Source organism: Bos javanicus, chromosome 4 (assembly GCF_032452875.1).
Source record: "Bos javanicus breed banteng chromosome 4, ARS-OSU_banteng_1.0, whole genome shotgun sequence".
Lineage (NCBI taxonomy): Eukaryota > Metazoa > Chordata > Mammalia > Artiodactyla > Bovidae > Bos > Bos javanicus.
Genome location: NC_083871.1, coordinates 58,608,716 through 58,635,757, shown reverse-complemented (window position 1 = coordinate 58,635,757; position 27,042 = coordinate 58,608,716).

Below are 27,042 nucleotides of genomic sequence, written 5' to 3'. Positions count from 1 at the left end.
TGTATTTCAATAAAACTTTATTTATGACAATAAGCAGGGCAGAGTTGGCCAGTGGGCTGTAGTTTGCTTATCCCTAGGTTAGAAGGTATAACTACCAAACAATTTGAAAATTATAGGTTTACCAAACTTTATCAATCTAAATGTGGAAAAGGAAATAGAAAAAAATAAGATTAGAAAAAGCAAACAGATCCATAATGATGTAGATAAGTAGAATCAATAAATATAAACAAATTACAGTACTTAAATAAGAGAGATTGCTGAAAAGGTACAAAACAAAATCTAGTTTTAGGATCTTTACCAAAAAAAAAGAAAGAAAATCTTAGGCCACAGGGAGATGGAAGTGTAGAGATATACCAAGATATACCAGGAAAAAACTAATCTTATAATAGCATAAGAATGCTATTATATCTGCATAAATTTTAAGGAAATGCATTTCGACAAGTTTTTTAAAGAGCATTATTATTTATAAAGAAGAGAGAGCAGAATAATAATGAGTTCATCAAGAATATATGAAACTACTAATATATATATGATGAGTAGAAAGTGACAGGATTACAAGGAAAAAATAGATGCATCAAGATAATAAGAACTTTTAATGTATTTCACTCAGGAATTGATAGAACAATCAGAAAAATATTAGCAAAATATAGAAAATTTAAATAGCACAGGAATGAGCTGTATCTAATGAATAGTTATAGAACTCATTTCCTACAATGAGGAAAGACCAGTCCATAAAAGCAAGTCTTAATAAATTTTAAAGATTGTCTATTATTTTACCAACATTCACCCACTTCAGGGCTGTTAAGAACCAATTTAATTGCATAGCTTTGATAATAAAATACTATTGTTAATTCCCACCACAATAATTTATATATTCAGTGTGTTGACAATAAAAGTGTTGCTAGTGGTTTTCTTGAAACATATAATGTCTGATTTTTAAAACGTATATGGAAGAGTATGACCAAAAATGACAATTCTGAGAGAAAAAAGCTTGCTTTACCAGAAATTAAGACTTTTTATGAAGCTTTGTAAATCAAGACACATTGACCAAATAGAACAGAACAAAGAATATCAAAATAAATCTATACATATATAGAAATGCAAGATATGATGTAATTATTGCAGATCACTGGGGAGAAATGAATTGTTAAGAAATGTCGAGAAAAGTAGCTCAACGTATGAAAAAATAATGTCACATTCCTACCTCACAGAAGATGCATGTGTAAATGAAAACTTATACTCACATAATAACTTCAAGTGCATATAATAAGTCATATCTTTAGATGTTTTAGAAAAATCTTAGAAAAATAATTTTATGTTTGCAAGTCATAGAAATATTTTTTGAACTTATATCTCTGTTCTCTAAACACTCAATGATACATATAAATGCCTGAACTAAACAAATAAAGTTGCTTTACTACTATATTTGGTAAATGCCTGAGGCACAAGCCCTGGATTATATTTATATGAATGCTTCATAGTCTAACACTTCGCAGTGCAACAATTGGGCAACTCCCTGTTATGGCATAAAGCCAAATGAAAAGACAGATGGGATTTGAAAGCAACTATTGGCTGCACAGTGACAATTCTCTGAGTGGCCAAAAAGGAATTTGAAAATTACACAGTACTCTTGGGATATATATAATGAATGAGTTCAGTGAATGACTCAGAATTGTGATTATTAAAAAATACTTCTCCCCCACGTTATTGGGTTGGTCAAGAAGTTCATTCGGAATTTCCCATAACATATTACAGAAAACACTGAATGAACATTTTGGCCAATCTGGTATTTTACAGTGATGATGGCATGGCTTTTTGTAGGTGATAACATCTGTCTTGTGTAAGTATAAGCAAATTAGGGCCTAGAGTTTTCCTGTAAAGAGTAAAGATTCACCATTTTTACCTATGCTAATTTTTCATGATATTATAACAATATAATTTTAGAGTAGATAGGGAACAACTTTCTACTTCAACTTGTTGTCCCACATTTTTTTTTTTTTTTTTTTTTTTGACATTTGAGCATAAAGGGAAGAAACAGTACAGATGGGAGAGCAGCTTTTATTTGTAGATAGCTGAAAGATGAAAGAAGATATACTAGTCCCAACTTTAAAGTAACAGAAGCTGAGCAATAGAATTGGATGCTGAATAGGACTTCTTCTGGCCTCCATATGTAAATAATAGGTTACTTACAAAGAGAATCAAATTTCTGATTTGTACACTAGAAGTTTTAGAAGACTATGGAATAGTGACTACTAAGACTATTGCATGAGAAGGTCTGAACATGAGAATCCATTTTTTTAGTTAAGGTAGCAGACACTTATTAAGGAGAAAGAAAGATACTTGTTAATATACAGTATTCAAAAATTATATTAACTACATACTTTAAGTGACGAAAATACATGGGTAAAGATTCTGACCTATTTGAATCACTTCCCTGAACTCCTGAAACTAAGGCAACATTGTAAAGCAACTGCACTTCAAAAACAACAACAAAAGAAACAAATGAAAGGAAAATTTAACCAAGTAACAAATCTCAAAGGAGGCGTCAAGAGAGGGGATGACCAAGAAGAAGCAGTAATGAGCAATGGACCTTCTCTCCCAGGAGAAGGCGATGGCACCTCACTCCAGTACTCTTGCCTGGAAAACCCCATGGACAGCGGGGCCTGGTAGGCTGCAGTCCATGGGGTCTCTAAGAGTCGGACACAACTGAGTGACTTCCCTTTCACTTTTCACTTTCACACAATGGAGAAGGCAATGGCAACCCACTCCAGTGTTCTTGCCTGGAGAAGCCCAGGGATGGGGGAGCCTGGTGGGCTTCCGTCTGTGGGGTCACACAGAGTTGGACACGACTGAAGTGACTTAGCAGAAGCAGCAGTATTAAATGATGATGTGGCAAATGAAAAATCTACAAATAATCTAGGATAAAAGGACTAGAAAATTTTGGTAAAATCTATAAACTGAGGTGAGAGAGATAATGATGAAGTAAAAAGCCTTTTTAGAGGGCAATTTTAGAATGGAAAAAGTAAAGATATCTTAGGAGTTTTATCTTTTGGGCACAGGAAAATGCACATTGTGGAGGAGAAATGATGAGTGCCTTAGTTTTATATGATACTTGAAAATAAGTACCAAATTCTGTATTTTAGGAATCAATTGCTTTGTTTTTGCTTGAGTTTTTTTTTCTGCTAATTTTTTAAAAATTGAAGTATAGTTGATCTATTTATATTAGTTTCAGGTACAGCATAGTAATTCAACACTTTTATAGATAGTATTCCATTTAAAAACTCACATATACTGTTGGTGGGAATGTCAATTGGTACAGCCACTATGGAAAACATTATGGAGTTTCTCAAAAAAAAAAAAAAAAAAAAAAACCTAAAAATATAATTACCATATAATCCAGCAATTCTACTCCTGGGTATATAGCCAAAGGAAATGAAAACACTAATTCCAAAAGATACATGCACCCTAATGTTAATGGCAGTATTATTTACAGTTACTAAGGGAGAAGGCAATGGCACCCCACTCCAGTACTCTTGCCTGGAGAATCCCATGGATGGAGAAGCCTGGTGGGCTGCACTCCATGGGGTCGCTAAAAGTCGGACACGACTGAGCGACTTCACTTTCACTTTTCACTTTTATGCATTGGAGAAGGAAATGGCAACCCACTCCAGTGTTCTTGCCTGGAGAGTCCCAGGGACGGGGGAGCCTGGTGGGCTGCCGTCTATGGGGTCACACAGAGTCGGACATGACTGAAGCGACAGCAGCAGCAAGGCTATGTAAACAACCTAAGTGTTCACGAATGGATGAATGGATAAAGAAGTTGTGGTATATACATGCAAATGGACTATTATTCAGCCATTAACAGAATGTAAATCTGCCATTTGCAACAGTGTGCATGGACTTAGGAATCTATTTTCTTTGTAGAAAAAGTGAAGAATTTTTAAATTATCAAAGAAGATTTCTAAAGGGGATGAATCATACCAGCTTGATCATACCAGGTAAAATATAGATCAATAAAACAGAAAGCCATGAAGGATGATAGTCAACATAAATTACAATGGAGGAAATGCAACCAAGAATATAAGATATATTAAATGTGAATGGCTTTAAATCCCCATAAGCCAGAGATTCAGTTTGGATTAGAAGGCAAAACCCAGAAATATACACTCACAAGAAATGACAAAAGCACACTGCAAAAAAGAAAATGGGCAAAAAGACTCCCAGGCAACTGCAAATGCAAGTAAGTGGTCATTGCAATATTAATACTAGACAGTGTGGGATTTAAATTAACAACACTAAACAATATGAAGAGGACAGAGGTACTTATGTACTCAGTCGCTAAGTCATGTCTGACTCTTTGTGACCCCATGTAACACTGTAGCCCACCAGGCTCCTCTGTCTATGAGATTTCTCAAGCAAGAAAATGAGAGGGTAGCCAGTTTCTTCTCCAGGGGATCTTCCCAACAGAGGGGTCAAACCTGTATCTCCTGCATTGCAGGCTGATTCTTTACCACTAAGCCACCTGGGAAACCCAAGATTGCCTAATCTGGAACTGTAAAAACTATATTTCATGAAGATGATGTAGCAAACAGAATCCTGTATGTCTAAATATTAGAGCTGATATAGAAAATAAAATTAATTTGAATGAAAGTCCATGTTGCCAAATTATGATGAGAGAGTTTAACATATTCCTTTTATATTTGGAAATGAAATGGCAATCCACTCCAGTACTATTGCCTGGAAAATCCCATGGACAGAGGAGCCTGGTAGGCTACAGTCCACGCGGTCGCAGAGTCGGACAGGACTGAGCGACTTCACGTTCACGTTCAACATAAAAATTAGTTAAAGTATGGAATAATTGAATGAAATAACATATCTGTTTATAATATAGATTCCAGGTGGCTCAGATGGTAAAGAATCTGCCTGCAATTCAGGAGACCCAGGTTTGACCCAGGGTCGGGAAGATCCCCTGGAGAAGGAAACAGCAACCCATTCCAGTATTCTTGCCTGGGAAATACCATGGACACAGGAGCCTGGCATGTTACAGCTCATGGGGTTGCAAAGAGTTAGAACTGAGCAACTAACAGTTTCAGTTCATATAATATATAATACATCATTAAGATGCAAAGTTTATATACTTATATATATGATGAAGTGATACATATTTGCATATTTCCATGAATAATTAAAAGAAAATATAAAGAAGTAAAACTACTTTGAGTGAAAAGGGAATATAGAGGAAAAAATTTCACCACAAACTATAGGACACAAGGAAAAATCTATAATCAAAAGAAAACTAATAAGTTTACATGCCTTCATTAGACTAAAAATATTATTTCTCTCTAGCAATTAGAAATTGCATAGTAAAATAAGCATAAACAGGATGAAGGATTAATTTTAAAACTAAAGTTAGTAAAATATAAACAAATAAAAAATGATAGTACAATAAAAAACTAAAACTAAATCCCAAATTAGATTTTTAGGAAGAAAATTCAGAGTGTTAAATGCCAAACCAAAGGAAGAATCTTTAAAAAGCAAGAGAGTAAAAATATACTTGATAAATAATGAGAACTCACAAATATTGAAGATTAATAGATTGTAAAAACAAAAAACCCCAAAACTGTTCAATTCTATGGTGAGAAATATTAAAAACTAAAGGAGATGATTAAACATAACCCGCCAGAGAAAGATTGATGAACGTAAAAGAGACTATAATGATTAAAGATTACCATTAAAATGAAATAACAAGACAGGTGGAGTCACATCCAATTTGTATTTAAATTTTAAATATAAATCCATGTTACTTAAACTGTGTCAAACAGATGATAAATCTCAATTACTTTATGAAGGCTATATAACTTTAATATAAAAGATAATATATGCAATACCCCAGTGAAAATAATAGGTAAAACATATGATTAATAAGTTGTAAAAAATATTATCAAAGAAAACTCAGCAATGCAAGAGTGGTTCAATAACAGGAAATCTGTCAACATAATTCAAAATGTCACTCTTAGTGTTGGATACACATAACATGTTTATACCAATAAATTCCAGAAATGTCTCTGCTTATATTACTTATTTGCTTTTGCAAATAAGATTCCTTATTCCATTAGAACCCTTAAAATATTAATAATGTTTTTAAATTTTCTAATAATTCTAACATCTGTATTACATCTGAGTCTGGTTATGATGCTTACTTTGGCTCTTCAGACTATATTTCTTCTTGGCTTTTGGCGTGCCTTGTAATTTGTTATTGAAAGCTGGGCCTGTTGTAGAGGGTAACAGGAAATGAGATAAATAGACCTTTAGTACAAGAACCCATGGATTAACATACTAAATAATAAAAATATTATTAATCAATTATTGATATATTTTAATAGCTAGGAGTTGGGCTAAAATAGGAGTTACAGGTTTCAGAGGCTTTAGATTTCACTAGCATCCTTGTTTTTATCTTTCCTTTTGGCTTAAGATTTTCCTAAGTGCTGCTTCTTAGACAGTTTATGTGTTGTAGCTCTTTCAGATATAATCCAGGGTTATTATACCAGAACCCTATTGGCATAGTGCTAAGGTATGAGGGAAGATGAGTGTTCTACAATCTTCCAATTAAATGTCAGTCCTTCAGTGGACTTGTATTTCAGGACTGTTATAAGTGTTTCTCCAATAATACAGGTTTTTCGTTTTTTTTTTTTCTCCCTGCCCCCTTATTTCTGAATTGGTGGCCCCTGTTTGCTATGTATCCCTGGTTGCCTAATTAGGTAAGACTGGAGGGCTGGAGGGACCTGGGTGGGAGGAATTCCCTTTCCCTAGCAGGGCTTTTTACGTACTTTGCTCAAGAGTGTAGGCATTTGTTATAAAGAAGGCTCTGGGCTGATTTTGCAATGGCTACTCTTTCCCTCTGTCAGAGCTCATAGGGATGTCCTGGAATCCTTAGCATAAGGACTTGATAGAATTCTGGGAAAAGCAGCCCCAAAAGCGTGATTGCCCCTGGAGTTTTGCATTCTCCACTTGTTCATAATCAGCCTCCAGTAAGTCATCAAAATTACATTTAAATGTTCCTACCACTTTATTGCTCTAGCAACTTCTGCTCCAAGAAGCAGGTTTCAGTTTTCTTTCTTCCTTGAGGCACCTGTCTCTCCACATTTGAGGGATGATGGTTTATCTGCAACTCCAGTTCTCTGATGGATTCAAGAAAACTGTCAATCTTCAGTTTGTATGGCTTTTCCTTGTTACAAGGATGGGACTGATGCCTTTCAAGCTGTTTGTGTGTGAGAGCTAAAACTGGAAGCTATATGACTGAAAAAAGAAACTTTTGTTCTAGGGAAGGAATAGAGAGATGCAGACATAGAGAAGGGACATGTGGACACAGAGGGGGAAAGAGAGGATGAATTGGGAAATTCGATTTGACATAAATATACTACCATGTGTAAAATAGATAGCTAGCAGGAGCCTGGGGTATGGTATAGGCAGCTCAGCTCAGCTCGGTGCTCTGTGATGACCTAGATGGAATAGGGGGATGGAGGGGGAGGAAGTGCAAGAGGGAGGGGATATATATGTACATATAGCTGATTCACTTTATGGTACCGCAGAAACTAACACAATATTCTAGAGCAATTACACTCCAACAAAGCAAAGGAAAAATAAAAAACTTTAGCAAAAAGCATAGATAAAATCATTTTGAAGAAGACACAGATTTTGGAAATACCTATTTGCGAACTGCATTACAGCTAAAGTGGACACTTCTATACAATACAAAGAAGGCTTATCAATAGACAAGATAAAGATAGACAAGCAAATAGGAACAAACCCAGTTCACAAAAAGCTAACCAAATGGCCAGTAAACTTGTGAAAAATTACTAAATTAATAGTTGTGGCAATGCAAACAATAGCAGCAAAACTTAAAAATTAATATAAAAACTCAGGCACTCATACATTTTGGGTTAATAGAAATATGAATTGCTGCACACTTTTTAACAACCTGGCAGCAATCATTAAGGTTCACAAACCTTAAGCCCTAGACAATTCAATATTTCATCTCTATCTTATACAAATAAAAGCAAATTAAAGTATATTCACATGGATATTGATGGCATATGACTGTTAACAATGTGAATGCTTGGTGCTAGAAAATACTTAAATAATAATGAAACAGCCAAACTATGGGATATTTTGCACTAATTTAAATGCATGACAGCTACGCTTGTTGAGTTGGAAGGATTGCCATGAAGTATTTATGAATAAGAAAAGCAGAATGTAGAAAATTGTTTACTATAATTCTAATTTTAGAAAACAACAAAAAGCCAGACATCATTAGATCTACACAAAGATTTTGCCAGATTTGCAGATTCTTTTTATAGTGTGATTTAATGACAAAATAAGCAACTGAGCAAAGGGAATTTTTTAAATGTCTGTTTATATGCATGAAGATCTTTGATAAGTTTAAATAAGCAAGTTGAGATATATGGAAAAATAGACAAGATATAGGTTGGCTCATGATAGAAAGATGGGATGAGAGAAGGAACATGGAGCTGATGGTGAATTTTTTCTTTATCTTTGTATTTCTTCACTACTTTCAAGTTTATATTAAAATAGTAAACTTAAAAAAATCAAATACACAAATTCTAAACTTTAAAAACACGTTTATACTACTATTCAGGTTTTACTGAGTGTATCAGTCTCAATTTGCTGAGAATAACAGTCACAACTATTAAAGGAACAGGGATTTAATATAGGAATTAACTGTTTCCTAGCTTTGTGAGTAGCTGAGGGAATGATGGTCCATGAGGCTGTGTGTGGAAGATCAGAGAAAGTTACTAGCCATTTTCAGAGATGCTGTCAGTTCCCTCATGATCTCCCTAGAAAAATGTTGTTTATTTCACTTCTGTTTTATCTTTTTTTTTTTAATTGTTTCTTTTTTATTTTATTTTATTTTTAAACTTTACATAATTGTATTAGTTTTGCCAAATATCAAAATGAATCCGCCACAGGTATACATGTGTTCCCCATCCTGAACCGTCCTCCCTCCTTCCTCCCCATACCATCCTTCTGGGTCGTCCCAGTGCACTAGCCCCAAGCATCCAGTATCGTGCATCGAACCTGGACTGGCAACTCGTTTCTTACATGATATTTTACATGTTTCAATGCCATTCTCCCAAATCTTCCCACCCTCTCCCTCTCCCACAGAGTCCATAAGATTGTTCTATACATCAATGTCTCTTTTGCTATCTAGTACACAGGGTTATTGTTACCATCTTTCTAAATTCCATATATATGCGTTAGTATACTGTATTGGTGTTTTTCTTTCTGGCTTACTTCACTCTGTATAATAGGCTCCAGTTTCATCCACCTCATTAGAACTGATTCAAATGTATTCTTTTTAATGGCTGAGTAATACTCCATTGTATATATGTACCACTGCTTTCTTTATCCATTCATCTGCTGATGGACATCTAGGTTGCTTCTATGTCCTGGCTATTATAAACAGTGCTGCGATGAACATTGGGGTACACGTGTCTCTTTCCCTTCTGGTTTCCTCAGTGTGTATGCCCAGCAGTGGGATTGCTGGATCATAAGGCAGTTCTATTTCCAGTTTTTTAAGGAATCTCCACACTGTTCTCCACAGTGGCTGTACTAGTTTGCATTCCCACCAACAGTGTAAGAGGGTTCCCTTTTCTCTACACCCTCTCCAGCATTTATTATTTGTAGGCTTTTGGATCACAGCCATTCTGACTGGTGTGAAATGGTACCTCATAGTGGTTTTGATTTGCATTTCTCTGATAATGAGTGATGTTGAGCATCTTTTCATGTGTTAACACAAGTTCTTTCACTTACCAACTTGATTTGTCATTGTTCCAAGCTAACTAAAATGGCATGGTACAATCCAGCACAGTCTACTCTTTTGTCAACTTGGCACTCATACAATCCACATCATGGCTCTGACTAATAATTATATCATGGTGTGGTTTAATCACTAAGTTGTGGCTGACTCTTTGTGACCCCATAGACTGTAGCCCACCAGGCTCCTCTGTCCGTGGGATTTCCCAGGAAAGAATACTGGAATGGGTTGCCATTCATTTCCTCCTCCAGGGGATCTTCCTAACCCAGGGATAGAAATCATGTCTCCTGCATCTCCTGCATCAGCAGGTGGATTCTTTACCACTGAACCACCTGGGAAGCCCAATTATATCATACTGTATGTTATATTACAACTATGTTATATATAATGTTTTCTACATATATATAATGCAAATATGTGTGCATCGAATGTCTATAGATAAAAGAAAATATGTATCACTGTAATATCCCTTATTTCTGCATTGTGGTCACATAGGCATAAATTGGTATTTTATCTCCCTGTTTTACTCCTCATGTCATATCCCTTTGTTCTCAGCAAGTACCTCAATTGTTTGTGGTTCTTTGCCTGCTTGGTGACCCAGACTTTTTACTCCAGAGACATTCTATGCTATTAGTCATCATGCTTATGTTGTAGTTTTCCATTCAGTTTTGTCACAAGATTATGAAGAGGTGCCCTAGGAAAACTCCTGAATCATGGGAGTATAGATTATCTGTTCCTGCACAACAGATTACCACAAAGTCTAGCAATTTTAAACAACACATCTTTATTATCTTATAAATTATATAGATTAGGAATCTGGGCGTGGCTTAGCTGAATGCTTTGCTTGAGGATCCATCACAGGTTATAATAAAGCTGTTGACTGGAATATAGTTATCTCAAGGCCTGACTGGCAAAGGATCCATATCCAGACGACTCTGGTTATTGTCAAGATTGAATTTATCATGGGCTATTGGACTTGGGTGGGTGGGGAGTGGGGTGGGCAGCTCATTTCCTTACTGACTATTGCCCAGAGGCTTCTGTCACTTCCTTACCAAGCAAACATGGAAGCTTGCTTCCTCAAACTATGCAAGCTGGAAAGACGGTACAGTCTAAGACACAAGTTGTAATATTTTGTAACCTAATAATGAAATAGCAACATATTCCGTAAGAAACTAAAACTCATTGCCGTATCCTTTTTGTTAGAAGCATGTCATTACGTTCATTCCACACTCAAAAGGAGTGGATTACACAAGGGCATAAATATCAAATGCTGGAGATCCTTGGGGCCATCTTGGAAGTCGGCCTGTCTCATTGGGCATACTTCTTTCTGCCACCATTGTGTACTAGCGATCCAGCTGAACCAGTCACTCAAGTTACCATGTTTTGGGCTGTTCATTCCATAGTGTAAGGAACTTAAAGTGACTAGGTGGCATTCTCAACTTTTAGTTTAATGAAGCCATTATTCTATCTCCTTGCAGAGTCATTATTTTATTGGAAACTTAAATCTAAGCCAGCAGAAAACTTTTGAGCAAGGAAGACAAATTCAAATCCAGCTTTAGTGTTTAATCTAGCAAGAACAGATCACTGCCCCTTTCATGAGAGAATATAATTAACCTGTTGTCATATAGCCATCTGCCCTAGAATCCTTACTAGGCAAAGCTAAGATACCAAGGGCTCATGGTTTCTCTCTACTGTTGGCAGGTTGGACACTCAGCACTGATAAAGTCATATCAGCATTAAGTGGACACCCATATTGATGAGTATATCTATTCCAGCTCTACACTTTAGTATAAGAAACATGACCATACAGTATCTTGAGAACCCCTCTGCAGGTGATTAAACAGAGTTAATCACCTCTCTCTCTCAAGTCCTCTTTCTGAAAAGTAGACACTGTGCTATTTTGTGTCCCCAAGAATTTGTGTTAGCTCAAACCTAGTGTCCAGAAATCTCTTAAGATATTTGGTTACTTCTTACCCAAAGCACAAATACCCTACAGGTTCTTCTGGAAAAATCTAAATGAATAATTTATAATATACATTTTTGGCAGTGTGGCTATATTTTTCCTTAAGGGAATCAAGCCTCCTTACCATGTAAAGAGGTCTGAATCTGCAAACCATTGAAGTTTGGAAAGTAAGGTCCACGACTATTGTAGAAATGCAATTCAGGCCTCTACTCACTGGTCCCAAAGGTTTGTACTTATGCATATCAAGTAGATTTGGTGTAGTAGGCTGTTCATCTTTGTTAGTCCTAGGAATATAATTATTTAGCCACAAACAGGGCTTTCTACATGTCTACATGTCCTTGCTACCCCTTATAGTAACTTTGCCTACCTTGACTCTGTTAATTAAGTTCCAGTAGCAGCTAAATGTATTCTGTGGCTCCTTGCCATGTCATAATCCCGCCATCTTCATTGTTTTCTGGGAGTGTCTTCCACTAATAGCCTCTCTGTATTCCTGATTTGCACAGAATAGCCATTAAAGACACTTTCAGGGTTGCTTGTTCCCCCTAAATACTGTATTTCTGAAAAACTTGGAGAAAGGGGTGAGTGTGAGCAGTGGAACCTAGAAATTCCATTTCTATCTCCATAAGCCTTTGGATACTACCTTCAGTTCATTTTGGCCACCACAGGGACATAGTTGTAGTCAATTAAACAAGCTGCTAGAGTTATTCCTAACTGTTCAAGGTAGCACACTGAATCCAAAATCACTTGTCAGTGATTCATATAAATAAACCCAGCTGAATCAGTGTGTTTCTTCCTCTCTGTTGTAACATCCTTACATCCTCAGTGATATTTCCCCAGGTTCCACTGATGTAAACTGTCAAACTTGTTAACGTTCTTGGTGTGTGTATTGCTTCCAGAGTAAGACTTTTGTTGTTGTTTTTTCCCCAAGGTTTGAATCCTTGTTAAAGGTTTAGTATCAGTGAGAGGTGATGGGATGAGTTGTGAGAATCAGCATTTCTCCCACAAGGCTACAGGATTTTTAGCAAGAGAAAAATGAATCTATTTAGGCAAAGGAGGTTCCTACTAGGTGGAATTTGGGGGTTCAGGTTTCTTTGCTTCATTGGAATCTATCCAGATATCTCTATCTCAATCTTCAGGGTTCCAGTCCTTCCCAATCAATGTCATAGACATACTGTAAGAAATCCCAAGAAGTTATGAATTTGACCCACATTTTAATTTAGTCACTGGCAGCATTAGATTTTGGATTTGGTTTTCAAAATTTGCAAACCTTCAATTAAAAGCAATAGGCAATCTTTCACGGTAGCCATTGATGTTTCTGGTTCCTTACTTGGGACTTGAGATGGAAATTTAAAGCCTTGACATCGTTTACTTTTTTTCCCAATTTTTCCAGTGCTGTTAAAATAGCCAGCCTTCTCCTCTGCCCCTAACCTGTCCTTATAGTCCATGTTATCATGATATTTTTTGTAGGCTCCCTAGTGGTTCAGATGGTAAAGAATCTGCCTGCAATCCAGGAGACCCAGATTCAACCCTGAGCCCTGAAGAAGGAAAAGGCAACCTACTCCAGTATTCTTGTCTGGGAAATCCCATGGGCAGAGGAACCTGGTGGACTATAGTCCATGGGGTTGCAAACAGTTAGACACAACTGAGTGACTCACACTTTCACTTTCATTTTCATATGGTCACTCAAAGTTATTATCTCCTGACTCCAGTTGACCCCAGGGGATAATTTAAGAAACTATTTTACAACCATATGTTGTGGTATGTATCATATTTACCGAGCTTCCCTGGTGGCTCAGACAGTAAAGAATCTATCTGCAATGCAGAAGATGCAAGTTCGATTCCTGGTTCAGAAAGATTCCCTGGAGAAGGGAATGGCAATCCACTGTGATATTCTTGCTTGGAGAATTCCATGGACAGAGGAGCCTGGCAGGCTACAATCCATGGGGTCACAAAGAGTGGTATTTACCATTGACAATGAGGTTATTAGTGCTTTTAAATCTAATCATGTTATAGAACTAATTTTAGAGTCTCATCTTTAAGATTCTATTCCCCTGGATCCACTTTTAGTACCAAAAGCTGTGTAAGTCGGTGTTTGCTCAGAGCCACTACAAGTACAATGGTTTAATATGAGAATTGAAATTTATATGAATCTGTGGGTAGCTGCTAGAGAATTGTCTGCAGAGCTGCAGCTAGAGGATAGAGGAACTCTCATTAATCCCTTTATTCTGAAGCACTAGCGTGAGTGAAAAATCTTGAACAATATTTGAGTTCTGTCCATGAAACCTCAAATTGGGAACTCATGAAAATACTTGAAGAAGCACTGCATTGAATGAGGTCATCATGTTTGACTCCCATGGCCTCCAGGAATAATGGCTTCTACCTCAATTTCACCTTCCAAATAATTTGTGAGATCCTCTCATTACCAAACATCAGCATGAAATCACACAGAGAAGGGGATTCTGTAAAATAAATTTTCCACACTTGAATGAAGAAAGTAGCAGTTGTATCAGATTGTCAACAGACAATCCAGAACAGCATCATTCTTTTTTGTCTCTGATACAGTTTTCTAAATGCCCAAACTCTAAACAAAATCCAGTCATTCTTAGAAACACTCTGTATTAGAGTGTTGAATTCAATCAACATTTTTTGAGTGCTCTGTCAGACATTACACTGAAATATGGGAATAACAAGATGAACACATCAGATTTCTTCCAAATCTCCTATGTTGGCAGGGAAGGAAAACAGGGCAATAACAAAGTGGTGTTTATTTTAAGGATACTGCTAATAATGACATTATTCAAGCTAGAGTGAAGAAAAATGGATTTTTGGCAGATGAAAAAAGTGAAGGCTATTCTAACCAAAGAGATGTGAAAAGGCATATGTTCTGAAAGATGAAATATTTAGAAGATATTCAAGTAGTTTTGTTTGGCTGGAAATTAAGAGTTCAAAGTGACAATAGGGGAGATTCAATTGAAAAAAGCAGGCAGAAGTAAAGTCAGGAGAAATGCGTACACAATGTTTAACCATTTTCTCTAGGAAATTCAAACCAATAAAGGGATTTAAGCCCCGGAGATTTTTGTATAAAATCACTTTTATAGCAATATTGTGGAGGAACAGGAATGGGTCAAGGCCAGAGGCAGAAACGTATTTTTGGAGGCAATTGCCATAGTCTAAGTGAAAATTACATAAATCCTGTGGTACTTGAAGAGGGAGAGAGTTGTTTCAAAAGAGGATTCCACTTAATTTAGTGATTTAACTGATGGCTCCTGCCAGAGAAGGCAGTGGCACCCCACTCCAGTACTCTTGCCTGAAAAATCCCACGGACAGAGGAGCCTGGTAGGCTACAGTCCATGGGGTCGCAAAGAGTCGGACACGACTGAGTGACTTCACTTTCACTTTTCACTTTCATGCATTGGAGAAGGAAATGGCAACCCACTCCAGCATTCTTGCCTGGAGAATCCCAGGGACGGGGGAGCCTGGTGGGCTGCCGTCTATGGGGTTGCACAGAGTAGGACATGACTGAAGCGACTTAGCAGCAGCAGCAGGTCGGTCCTGGAGATGCCAGGAAGAGATGATCGGGCATAACCTTTCTAGTCCTGGCTTGATTGACCAGATAAAAAGATAAAGGCCATCAGCTAAAGTGGGAACTCAAGTTAACATATATTTTGTAAGAATTAAATAATGGAGAGATATCTTGATCCATTTTACTATTTTGAAAAGGATTTATTTTTAAAATTATAAACTGTACAAAGTGTTCATATGTCTCCATGGTACATAAGAAGAACATACTTTAACAATGTCAAAATAAGAAGTATAATATATGTGCAAATTTAGCTGCTCAACATGAACTTTCATATCTGTCAATTAGAAACCCTTGTAAATAGTGAATGTTGGAAAATGTAGGTAAAAGTGTAGGAAATTCATGGAATTTAATCTAAACTGTTCTTTTTATACTAGTCAAGACACATTTTTTCCTTCATTTCCTATATTTTTCTTTCTCTCTCACTTTGTTTTTTTGTTTAATTTGTAAATTGAGTTCACAGTCTACATCTTCATCTTATGGTTTTCTTGCCACAGTGACTAAAAATAGTTCTATTCATAAACATCCTTTCTGAAATAATAAATGAATCATTTAACTTATGAATTAATCAAATGTAGAGTTGCACTATTGCAGGCTCAAGTTGGGAGAACCTGAATTCTCAGTTCTGTCACTTTAGCAGATGACCTAATTCTCTTTGAATCTCCAATACATGATCTAAAAGACTAGTTACTTCGTTTTTTGCTTTTATAAGACTGTTTTCATGTATTTGCTTTCAGGAATACCCTGCTTGATAGGATATGTATTTCCAACAATTGTCTGACTCTTTACAATCCCATGGACTGTAGTGTGCCAGGCTCCTCTGTCCATGGAATTCTCCAGGCAAGAATATTGGAGTGGGTAGCCATTCCCTTCTTCAAGAGATCTTCCTGACCCAGGGATCAATCAAACCCAGATCTTCTGCATTGCAGGAAGATTCTTTGCTGTATGAGCCATCAGGGAAGCCCAAACCAAACATACGATAGATGCTTAATGAATAATAGTTGAAAGATTAGATAGTTAATTATCAAGAGTATGAAGGAAGGTTAAGGTATGGAAGGTGTTATCAAAACAGTATCTTGAAGATCTGTAGTAACCAAGGTCAAGAAAAGACCCCAAACTGAGGTTTGAAAAGCAATAATAGGTCGATGGTAAAGCCATGGGGTAAGTTTGGAATACCTGAACTCCAGTGCAGCAAGCCTGCCCTGGGGATTAAAAGGAAAACATAGTCTTGAGCAAGAGTGATTTGCATCTGGCCTATTTTAGATTTTTAACCAATTGTGAGAATTGCTAGGTTTTGAGAATGTAATGTAATAAATAATTAGCTGAAAATTGTCTGCTTCTGGGATGACCCCATTTGTTTGGTGCTGGGGGCTGGGGTGGGGTGGAGTAGTGGTAGTAGAGAATAGTTAATGTGTTGCAAAAGGATGTTTTTCTTTCAGCTTTTATCTTAAATATATTTTTTCAGAGTCAGAAATAGTCTGTGGTTAAAAGTTGACTCAGACTTCCACCAACACCTGTTCAGATCATGTCCTCATAAGGGTGCCGGCCTGAGGCATAAGAATGTACGTCAGGCTCTTTTTGCCAAGTCATGACCCTGGGAGGAAGAAAGAGGGAAGAATTATGTTTTTAGTTGGTTGGCCCCACAGGAAACTTTTTTGTCTAATTTGTGTAAGGGTGCATATGTCCTGGCTCTAATGGTACCGAAAGCACATCCAAAAAGCAATAACAAATTACCGCTATAGATTCTGATGTCATAAAGCACTTCAGATTTCTCTATATAATATTCTTAATATTTATCACACGGCAAGTTCTACAAAGCTAATGCTGGGGAGGGTAATGAATCATTTCCAGTAACTTTATGCATAGCAGCTACATTTGAAGTTGGTACTTAATGAATTCTTCCTGGGCATCAATAGAGAAATAGGAAACTCATATGTAAGCACTGACCTATTGTGAGATATCACCCCTTGATCTTTGTAAGAAACTTTCTAATTTCCATACCTTGGAGACATATTAATGAATAAATTACTGATTAAAAACATTTCTTATTGAATTCGTGCACTTCCTGAAAAATTAGCTAGGATAAAGTTTTAGATGTTCTTGAATATGTGATGTTTTGTTTTGGAGACTTTAGAGGCGTGGTTGATTGGCAAACATTTTTCCTTGGGTTTTTGTCTTGGTCTAGTTTCTTCAATCTTCATTTTGATTAAAAAAGAAAAGTGTAAAAACAGGCACATATAACTAAATATCCTCATCTATTTAATCCAACCTGTGACTTAGATGCAAAGATACTTTAAAATGTATTCATTGAGTTCCCATTTCTCAGTTCAAAGAGACAATGAGTTTGCATTTGTTTGAAGCAAGTAAGAAACAGAAATCAAGTGACAGGTCTAAAAGTGTTAATGTGTTCCCAAACCAATTCTTTTTCAACAAATTCTAGCTTGAATGTGCTTAGTTTCCAAGAACCGGAGAAGGCAATGGCACCCCACTCCAGTACTCTTGCCTGGAAACTCCCATGGACAGAGGAGCCTGGTAGTCTGCAGTCCATGGGGTTGCGAAGAGTCAGACACGACGGAGTGACTTCACTTTCACTTTCATGCATTGGGGAAGGAAATGGCAGCCCACTCCAGCATTCTTGCCTGGAGAATCCAAGGACAGCGGAGCCTGGTGGGCTGCTGTCTATGGGGTCGCACAGAGTCGGACATGACTGAAGTGACTTAGCAGCAGCAGTTTCCAAGAACAAGAAATATTTGAACTAGGAAAATCCCAATGGCTGTAATCTTAATTTATCACTTCATAAAGCCTCTACTTGAATACTCACCATGAATGAAACAGGAAGAAGTGGGTCATTTGTTTCCTATATGTCCTACCTGCATTGCTGAACTGAAATTCTGCCTTCTTGAGGATCTATTATTTTAGATTTCTTCTTCAGTTCAGTTCAGTTCAGTTGCTCAGTCGTGTCTGACTCTTTGTGACCCCGTGAATCGCAGCACACCAGGCCTCCCTGTCCATCACCAACTCCCAGAGTTCACCCAGACTCACGTCCATCGAATCAGTGATGCCATCCAGCCATCTCATCCTCTGTCGTCCCCTTCTCCTCCTGCCCCCAATCCCTCCCAGCATCAGAGTCTTTTCCAATGAGTCAACTCTTCGCATGAGGTGGCCAAAGTACTGGACTTTCAGCTTTAGCATCATTGCTTCCAAAGAAATCCCAGGGCTAATCTCCTTCAGAATGGACTGGTTGGATCTCCTTGCAGTCCAAGGGACTCTCAAGAGTCTTCTCCAACACCACAGTTCAAAAGCATCAATTTTTTGGTGCTCAGCTTTCTTCACAGTCCAACTCTCACATCCATACATGACCACAGGAAAAACCATAGCCTTGACTAGACGGACCTTTGTTGGCAAAGAAATAGATGGAGAAACAGTGGAAACAGTGTTAGACTTTATTTTTGGGGCTCCAAAATCACTACAGATGGTGATTGCAGCCATGAAATTAAAAGACCCTTACTCCTTGGAAGGAAAGTTATGACCAACCTAGATAGCATATTCAAAAGCAGAGATTTCTTCTTACCTCTCTTCTAACCTGAGGTACTCAGGAATATTTTCAAAGTAGCTCATATTTCACTAGGTCAAAACAGTTCTAACTGAGTTTTGTCTCTTCCACACTGTGTAGTTCCAGGTCTGCCGCTCATTCTGTATACCATCTAATTTCCTGACAGTTCACATTCTTGTTTCTCTTCTTCTTGCCAGTCTTTAGTTTTGTGAACAACCCCTTTAAAAGACTACTCATGTTTGAATTCCAGGTCTACTCCATACTGGCTCCAGGACTTTGAATAATTATTTAACCTCTCTGTGCCTCAGTTTACTTATTACCTCTAAAACATTCATTTATTTCACAAATATCTGTTGAGCACCTACTGTGTACCACACTATCTTCTAAGTGGTTGAAAAACGTCAGCAGCATAAATAAAGTACCTAGCTCTTATTCTTATGATGGCTCCCAGCACTTGGTAAATGATATCAGTTATGTATGTGCATTTCTCTGTATATGTATAAGAAGATGATATCCAAAATTGTCAAAATACATCATACATACTCTCACTAATGCTGAATATATCAGGATTATGTTATGCTAAGTCACTTCAGTTGTGTCCGACTCTGTGCAACCCCATAGATGGCAGCCCACCAGGTTCCCCCGTCCCTGGGATTCTCCAGGCAAGAACACTGAAGTGGGCTGCCATTTCCTTCTCCAATGCATGAAAGTGAAAAGTGAAAGTGAAGTTGCTCGGTCATGTCCGACTCTTAGCGACCCCATGGATTGCAGCCTAACAGGCTCCTCCGTCCATGGGATTTTCCAAGCAAGAGTACTGGAGTGGGGTGCCATTGCCTTTTTAAAGTTGAATGAATAGTACTTCTTATAAAGTGGCATACAATTGTTTTAGTGGCTGGGTTAACTACTGCTTTTGTTAGGGCTGAGGTCAACTGAAACTTTTTAGTAATTACTATTTTTAAAATAACACTGAGTACTATTATTTTAAGTATAAACTTAAAGTAAAACTCATCCATGTATGGAGTGTGAAGCGATGGAGAAGCCCAGAATCTATCCTGTGTGTGTTTTTGCATGGGGCAAAGTCTCCTTGACCTTGCCTCTGTCTTACTGACAGCTCTGCTTCTGTTTGCTTGCCTTTGATCCTTCTGCCCACTCTCCACCAGCCCAGTGGTGTGCTCAAGCCAACTTGTACCTCATGTTCAGATGATTATTAAAAATTCAAGGATTTTACAAGCTGGTTGAAAGCTACTGATAATGGAGAATATTTATACCACAGAAATCAGCAAATCCTGTACATCAAAACTTTTTTTTTTGAGCCAGCTCACCCGTACACAGCTCCAGTCCAACACTATTTAACCAGTGTTTCATTTTTGTGTTTTCAGTTGCCAATTGAGCTCCGATTAAATGTTTACTAAGTTAGGTTTTTGGCTGATATAATTTAACTGTACCTTCCATCTAAGACAATTTTATTTTAAGACAGAAAGTTTTTTTAAGATGAAAAGTCTTTCAAAGTAAATAGGAAAATAAGCTATGATGGTGGAAGGGAGTTCCTAAGAACATTTATGAGGACAGGACTTTTTTTGGTCACTGATGTATCTCAGCCACCTAGGTGATATTGCATGGGTGCTAAGTCTTGTTCTACTCTCTGTGTCCCTATGGACTCTAACCACCAAGCTCCTCTGTCCATGGAATTCTCCAGGCAAGAATACTGGAGTGGGTTTCCATTTCCTTCTCCAGGGGATCTTCCCAACCCAGGGATTGAAACCACATCTCTTAAGTCTCCTGCATTGCCAGGTAGTTCCTTACCCCTAGTGCCACCTGGGAAGTCTAGAAGATTATATAGTATATGACAGTTGTTCAATAAATACTTGTAAAATGAACTTTACACGTAACAATTAAACTGAAGCATACAGTTGCTAAATAGCTATGTGAGGTCATGCAGTCAGTACAGAGTGGAGACAGAATTCAAATACAGGCAATTTTTTTTAAAGTTTCTTCTTTTCAAAATGAAAAGAGTTAAAATAGCTGATCATTCTATCCAAGGGTGATATCCTGAGGCAAAGAATAGAAGGCAGGTTACCCTATCAAATCTTTTTGTGATCTGAAAGTTAGGATACACAGAGCATTAGTATTACTCAAGAAACTGTAGCTATTTTGTTGTTGTTGTTAAGTAATGTCCAAGTCTTTGTGATCCCATGTACTGTAGCATGCCAGGCTCCTCTGTCCTCCACTATCTCCCAGACTTTGCTCAAATTCATGTCCATTCAGTCAGTGATGCCATCCAACCATCTCATCCTCTGCTGCCCCCTTCTCTTTTTGCCTTCAATCTTTCCCAACATCAGGGTTTCTTCCAGTGAGTCAACTCTTTGCATCAGGTAGCCAAAGTATTGAAGCTTCAGCCTAAATATCAATCCTTCCAATGAAAATTCAAATTGATTTCTTTTAGGATTAACTGGTTTAATCTCCTTGCAGTCTGAGGGACTCTCGAGTCTTCTCTAGCACAACAATTCAAAAGCATCAATTGTGCTTAGTCTTCTTTATGGGCAAACTCTCACATCCCATCTGTACATGACTACTGGAAAAGCCACAGCTTTGACAGTATGGACCTTTGTCAGCAACCCGATGCCTCTGCTTTTTTAATACACTGTCTAGGTTTGTAATAGTTTTCCTTCAAAGGACCAAGTGTCTTTAATTTCATGGCTGCAGTCACCATCTACAGTGGTTTTGAAGCCCAAGAAAATACAGTCTGTCACTGTTTCCATTGTTCCCCATTCTGTTTGCCATGAAGTGATAGGACCAGATGCCATGATCTTAGTTTTTTGAATGTTGAGTTTCAAGCCAGCTTTTCCACTCTCCTCTTTCACCCTTATCAAGAGGCTCTTTAGCTCCTCTTTGCTTTCTGCCATTATAGTAGTATCATCTGCATATCTGTGGTTGTTGATATTCTCCCAGGAGTCTTGATTCCAGCTTGTGATTCATTCAGCCTGGTATTTCATATGATATATTCTGCATATAAGTTAAACAAACAGTGTTACAATATACAGTCTTGTCCTACTCTTTCCCAGTTTTGGGCCAGTCAGTTGTTCCATGTCCAGTTCTAAATGTTGCTTCTTGACCTGCATACAGGTTTCTCAGGAGACAGGTAAGATGGTCTTATATTCCCATCTCTTTAAGAATTTTCCATAGTTTGTTGTGATCAACATAGTCAAAGGCTTTAGGGTAGTCAATGAAGCAGAAGTAGATGTTTTTCTAGAACTCCCTTGCTTTCTCTATGATCCAGTGAATGTTGGCAATTTGATCTCTGGTTTCTCTGCCTTTTCTAAATCCTGCTTGTACATCTGGAAATTCTCAGTTCACATACTGGTGAAGTCTGGTTTGAATAATTTTGAGCATAATCCAGTTAGAATGTGAAATGAATACAATTGTATGATAGTTTGAACACTCTTTGTAGGTATGTAGTATTCCTAAATGGATGCTCCAGACAGGGCTACCTTTCAGTTCAGTTCAGTCGCTCAGTTGTGTCCAACTCTTTGCGACCCCATGAATCGCAGCATGCCAGGCCTCCCTGTCCATCACCAACTCCCAGAGTTCACCCAGACTCACGTCCATCGAGTCAGTGATGCCATCCAGCCATCTCATCCTCTGTCGTCCCCTTCTCCTCCTGTCCCCAATACCTCCCAGCATCAGAGTCTTTTCCAATGAGTCAACTCTTCGCATGAGGTGGCCAAAGTACTGGAGTTTCAGCTTTAGCATCAGTCCTTCCAAAGAAATCCCAGGGCTGATCTCCTTCAGAATGGACTGGTTGGATCTCCTTGCAGTCCAAGGGACTCTCAAGAGTCTTCTCCAACACCACAGTTCAAAAGCATCAATTTTTCGGCGCTCAACCTTCTCCACAGTCCAACTCTCACATCCATACATGACCACAGGAAAAACCATAGCCTTGACTAGACGGACCTTTGTTGGCAAAGTAATGTCTCTGCTTTTGAATATTCTATCTAGGTTAGTCATAACTTTCCTTCCAAGGAGTAAGCGTCTTTTAATTTCATGGCTGCAGTCACCATCTGCAGTGATTTTGGAGCCCAAAAAGATAAAGTCTGACACTGTTTCCACTGTTTCCCCATCTATTTCCCATGAAGTGGTGGGACCAGATGCCATGATCTTCATTTTCTGAATGCTGAGCTTTAAGCCAACTTTTTCACTCTCCTCTTTCACTTTCATCAACAGGCTTTTGAGTTCCTCTTCACTTTCTGCCATAAGGGTGGTGTCATCGGCATATCTGAGGTTATTGATATTTCTTCTGGCAGTCTTGATTCCAGCTTGTGCTTCTTCCAGCCCAGCATTTCTCATGATGTACTCTGCATATAAGTTAAATAAACAGGGTGACAATATACAGCCTTGACGAACTCCTTTTCCTATTTGGAACCAGTCTTTTGTTCCATGTCCAGTTCTAACTGTTGCTTCCTGACCTGCATACAAATTTCTCAAGAGGCAGATCAGGTGGTCTGGTATTCCCATCTCTTGAAGAATTTTCCACAGTTGATTGTGATCCACACAGTCAAAGGCTTTGGCATAGTCAATAAAGCAGAAATAGATGTTTTTCTGGAACTCTCTTGCTTTTTCTGCCTTTAGGGCAGGTAAAACCCAGGGCAAATATTTTCTAGGGATATGGGGTGTGGGAGCCCTGTCTATATAATTTGATTAGATAACAGAAAATAAAATGAATTCTCGTAGGGTATGTGAAGTGAAAGTCACTCAGTTGTGTACAACTCTTTGTGACCCCATGGACTAGAAAGTCCGTGGAATTCTCCAGGCCAGAATATTGGAGTGGGTAGCCTTTCCCTTCTCCAGGGGATGTTTCCAACCCAGCAGTTGAACCCAGGTCTCCCACATTGTAGGCAGATTCTTTACCAGCTTAGCCACTTAAATATTTATTTTCTTATCAGAGCACATGATAACTCTTCATGGTGTCCAGGCAGCATCAGATCCAGGAACAATGTTCTTCATGCTCTTGTCAAATGTGCCCTTCCTAACAAATTTTTTATTTCCTACTTAATCAAAAGGTATTGATACTGTTGTTACTCACAGTGTCATGGATCTTCCTTATTTCTACTGAAACAACAGGAATATTCTTGGCTCTACAGCTCCCTGAAATCATATATTTATTACTCTGTTTGTATTATTATTACAGGATGCTATATTATCCATCATGTACTTATGAATATGGACCTCAAGTGCTCTAAGGTTGTGATTGTGCTTTGTTGTTGATACCCACAAGTGCAAGACTTTCATAGAGCATGCAGGTAAATGTGAATGACAATTACTTCATGGTCCTGTTAAATTTAATGTTTAGAATTTTATAGCATAAATTTTATTGTATATGCCGATCATGTGTTCCTTTGAACGCCTCATGCCATAATCACTGCATTCCTATGATGTGACCTCATTCACTGCTGACCACATCTCTCTTTTATACTCATCAGTACCAGGAACTGCTAGGCAGGAGGTCATAGTTAGAATAAAAAGAGAGATCCTACTTGGGAAAGGAATGTTTGTCATTTGCCTGGTCCACCTTAAACCTGACCTAGGAGAGCATGATATCACCACTCCAGTCAGACACTGGGCATCCCTAGTGACGGGTTTTGTCCCTGCGTTGGGAAGATCCCCTGGAGAAGGAAATGGCCACCCATTCCAGCATTCTTGCCTGGAAAATTCCATGGACAGAGGAGCCTGGCAGGCTAGACTCCATGGGGTCACAAAGAGTTGGACACAACTGAGCATGCACAACAATCAGAGGTTAATTGGAATGTCCCATTTGTGTTGCAAAACAATGAGTGAAAAATCCTTGGAAGAGATGGATGTGGCTACTTGAGGACAATGCCTGATATGTCATATAGAACCGTTAGAAGCTGTAGGGTAACTGCATTGTGTGCTGGCACTGGGGCACACAGAGTAAAGGATGCCTGCCACCACCTCCACCACTCTCATGTATGAAGCCCATAGGGAGCACCACAGCCAGGGCGTAGACAGGTTAGAGCTGACACATGGACCTAAACAAGCAGCTCAAGCCCAAGGTTCAGAGTTGGGCTGACCTCTCAGAAATCTGTACTTGTTCTGTGTCTGATATGAATGCGAGTCACACAGAATCAATGTGTAAGCACAATTCTGGTCACCAGATTTCATGAGATGTAATGAAAGAAATACACTGTCCAGAGGAAGCAAACCGTTTGTAAGGCTGCCCTCTTGGAACTGGGTCTGGTCCTTGGACTGTGGAGCTACATCAAAACCAACCAGAGCTTCTCAAGGCATTTGGTTAACTCCAAGTATAATATAAAGGATTAGAAAGAGCTCCAAAGAAACCATGGCACATGTGGCTCTGTACCAGCAGGGAATTACTGATTCTAGGCAGCCCTGGTCATTGGAAGGGACTTAGAAACTTTTGTGGATGGCATTTCTATCAAAGGGGCCCAAATAGAATCTGGTCCTGGTTAAGGACATTGTGATGAGACAGTATTGCTGGTCTCAACCAGTCCCAACCATCAGAATGAGACAGAAAATTTTGAGTTAAGTGTTTCTGGTGACCATGTAGGACCAGGTTTGAGCTTAGGATACTCTGCCTGAATTGACTACTTCATATAATCCCAGACACTGAAGCAGAACGTAGAAAATTTCAATGAAGGGACTCTCTGAGGGACCTGTCCTGGAGCAGAGGCCCTACTTAATAGGTCTGAGGGTGAAACTATTCCCTGGCCAATGTATTATTTAATAAAATTAGAATTTATGAGGCATGGCTTCCAGGAGAATACAGTATAACTGCTATAACTCTCTAGGGTATTAAATGGAGATATTTCACAGTTAAAGCCTTTCTGCTATATGAGGGTCTTCGCTGGTGGCTCAGATGGTAAAGAATCTGCCTGCAATGTGGGAGACCCAGGTTCGATCCTTGAGTTGCGAGGATCCCTTGGAGATGAGAATTGGTAGCCACTCCAGTATTCTTGCCTGGAGAATTCCATGGGCAGAGGAGCCTTTGGGTTATAGTCCATGGGATTGCAAAGAATAGGACATTACTGAGTGACTAACACTTTCTGCTATATTAAGTAATGTCACAGACTACTTTTAGAGATTTATTTTTTATTTCTTGTTATGTGCCAAAGGTTAATGTTTTACCTGGCAGAATAAGTCTGAGGAACTGCCCTTGATGTCCTAGGCATCTTTCTACTCTGTTGAGTCTCTTGATTGTCTATATTCTTGAAATTACTAGTAAAATATAATGCCTGGTAAGATCTCTGATTTGTTTAAGTGTGATTTGCCAGTCAGGTCTTGTATGTGACTCAGATGGTGAATAGGATTGATGCGTGGGTATATAAGCCATGTACTGGGTGGAACATTAGCTGCTCCCTCATATGCTTAACTCAGAAGGTGCCAAATAGGTATCAAAGCAGCAGCTTTGGTCTTTTCTTTCAGTGAGGGTGGAAGGGAATAGTGAAGAAGATCTGTCCAGTATTTTTTTTTTTATTTTATATTTGTATATATTGAAAATATGATGTATGGGTACACCACTATGTATGGTGATGGATGTTAACTAGACTCAAACACCCATTACCATACATAGTTATAATTTTTTTCCCGTGATGAGAATTTTGAAGACTCACTCTTTTAGCAGCTTTCAAAGATATAGTCCAGTAAAAGTAGCTATAGTCACCATGCTGTACTTTACTTTCCCCCATGACTTACTTATTTTATAACCTAAAACTTGTCCCTTTCACCCATGCCTTCATCTGTTGCCTCTGGCAATCACCAGTCTGGTCTCTGTATCCATGAGCTCAGTGCTATTTTTAGATCCCATGTATAAATGAGATCATATGGTCTTTTTTGTCTGACTTACTTCACTTAATATCATGCCCTGAAGGTCCATCCAGGTTGTTACCAATGGTGTGATTTCATTCTTTTTTATGGCTGAATAATATTACATATACGTCACATACACACTCACTCACACATATAGACACATACACATGTTTGCACGCGCACACACACACACACACACATATATATCACATTTTCATTATTCATTCTTCCATTGTTGTACACAAGTTTTTTCCATAACTTGGTTATTG